This window comes from Egretta garzetta, unplaced genomic scaffold (assembly GCF_000687185.1).
Source record: "Egretta garzetta isolate BGI_Z169 unplaced genomic scaffold, ASM68718v1 scaffold96, whole genome shotgun sequence".
Lineage (NCBI taxonomy): Eukaryota > Metazoa > Chordata > Aves > Pelecaniformes > Ardeidae > Egretta > Egretta garzetta.
In genome coordinates, this window is record NW_009259965.1 from 1109492 (window position 1) to 1112117 (window position 2626).

The following is a 2626-nucleotide window of genomic DNA, read 5'->3' on the forward strand; positions in this document are numbered from 1 at the left end:
TCTGCCCCTGCAATGCACCTGTTTTAAAAAAATACTGCTTCTCACCTAAGGTATGTAGTTCTCTGTAATTTGTTTTTCTGAGACAACAAATAAGAATATGGTGATAACTGCTGTCGTTGACTCACATTGCTGTTTGTGCCCAGCCTGCCTCTCTCTTGACTTCAGTAAGGCTGCAAATGTAAGGTTTGCAAGCCTCCACAAGAAAAGTATGCGCAGCTCCTTCTTATAGAGGCCCTTCTTTTAAAAATCCCCGTGGGTTACAGTTCATCTCCATTCTCTCCCCACACCCCTCTTGATTCCCCAGCTGTGTTTTCTGTGGCCTCACTCCTAAGGCATATTTGAGCCTTGCGTAATGCCCAACTGGAGAGGAGGGAAATAGCGATGACAGCCAGCTCCCTCAGCCAGCTGGGGAACTGAGTGCTCAACTTAAGAGGGGGAATCGGCATTGGTCCTTGCTCTCCACCATCCCCTTCTATACCAGCATCGACTGGTCTCCACCATCCCCTTCTACACCAGCATTGACTGTGGGAGCCAGCTCATAACTGGTGAGAACCTGCAGCTGACTTGGAGTGACCGGATACCTCCAGAGAGGTTCAACCCTCGGTGTCCTCTGGGCTTCTGCAGTCTTTAAAACAGCTGAGTGGGATGTTTTGTTGTCCTTCTGTTGTTTTTAACTGATTTATGTCTCTTTTAAACTTGGGGACAGTATTCGGGTAGCAAGTGAAGTGAAATAGCTCTCTTAGCATCTTGGGAAAATAATACTTTGAAGAGCAGCAGAGAGCAACCTAAGGGGAAAGTATTTCCTGTGGGACTTGCATGTTTTGAGATGATTGTGTTTGCAGCCCTGGATTGATTAGAGAATCTCTCAGCATCCACGCTGCAGATGACTAGAAAAAAATGCAAAATGAGAAGCTAAACAAATAAGTGGATTTTCTTCTGTAGTAGCATCCACTGGCCGACCAACACAATCGCATTGAAAAACAGCTTATCACAACTCATCCTGGTCAAAATCTGAGTAGTGAAAGAATAGTGAGAGTGAGCTGGCGGGTACGCATCGGATCTACATGGCTCAGTGCTGGCAAACGCGCTCCGGCTACAAGACTGGAAAGAGACCTCAAGCTCCTCTTGGGCCATACTTTTGCCACGAAGCCAACAGATGGCAAAAATAGAGCAGGAAGGACCACTTAGGGAATTTTGGCAGGTAATTAAGAAGCATGCCTTTGTAAGGAAATGCTTCTTCTTGGCACCATGGAGCCAGGCACAATCCTTGTCCTTCTGCTCTTTGAATGCAAGGACAGCTTCTGCCTCGTAGAAGAGCAGGGTTGACCGTCTCAAAACACTTGCAGAGGAGCAAAGCACAGGCAGGGCCCACTCTCCCCCACGTGCTGCAGCTCAGCTGGCACAGCAGCACTGTACAAGGAAAACGTAATTTCTTCCTTCAGTAAAAAGCCCATTGCAGTAGAAGCAGCAGGATGAATTCTGCTATGCTTCCATTTTAAACTAATTGTGTATTGGGGTATACGCAAGATAATTTTAAAGCAAGATTTTTCATTCCCAGCCTGCAAAAGATTCCATTTTCCAGCTGCTGGAAAACATCATGAGCTGATCCTGTAATGAACTCTCTCATGTAAGAATTGCCTCATTACCATTAAATGTTGCCAGCTCTTAGATTTGTGTTCTGCTTCATAAATTCCAAAAAGCAGTTCGATGTATTTAGGAGCCATTTCCCTGTTTTAAAAGGAACGAGAGCCTATTCCAGGACCCAAGCCAGATCCCTTACCCTTTAAATGAAGACAGATTGCCATGAGCTTATTTCAAAAGATGAAGAAAAAGTTTCTGCAGAGCAATTTCTTTTTTTTTTTTCTTTTTTTTTCTTTCTTTAAGGAACAAGAACTTGTGCTTTTTATGTTTTTGAAGAACAGTGAATAAGCCCAGCAAAATTACACTATTGTATGTGCCTACTAGTCAAGTATTAACATTATAATCAATTTTTCCGTTGGCAGAAGGCAATAAAGGGCCAGAATACATTCTCCCTGATTCTGCATACCAACTCCATAGGGTTCAAACCAAGGTGGAGCTGCTTTGGAGGGACTAATGATGAAGTCTGGAGGATTTCTCCTTTCAGTTGTTAATTCTAATATAATCCAGGTCAATGTTGACCACTTTGGGTCAGCTCTGTGTTGCCTGACTTCTGTAAAACAATGAAAATCTCTTCTAAATTGTGATGAGTGGTTACTGCAACTTTTCTCTTTTATTGGCAGCCTGAAGTACTGAATAGGAAAAAGAGGCAATTTTCTTTTCTTACCTAGAAAGGTATAGGCAGAGCAGCACAACAAATTTGTACTGTTATTCATGTTGCATATGTCCATAAGAAATAGAATGGAATTTGCTAGAGGCTGCAAAACCATTTCACAAAAATAAATTTGCCAGGAAGAACATCAGTTCTGAACTATGTACCTTCCAAATATCTGGGAAATCTGCCTGGGCAACACAGTAATGCTGGATCTTAGAGGACAGTGTTACATGCATGTTGGATTTAACTTATAAATCTTTCCCAAAGGAGCTGGAGAATGGAAAAAAAAAAATGTAATGCAGTTGGGCATTTATCACTTTCCATTAAAAACTG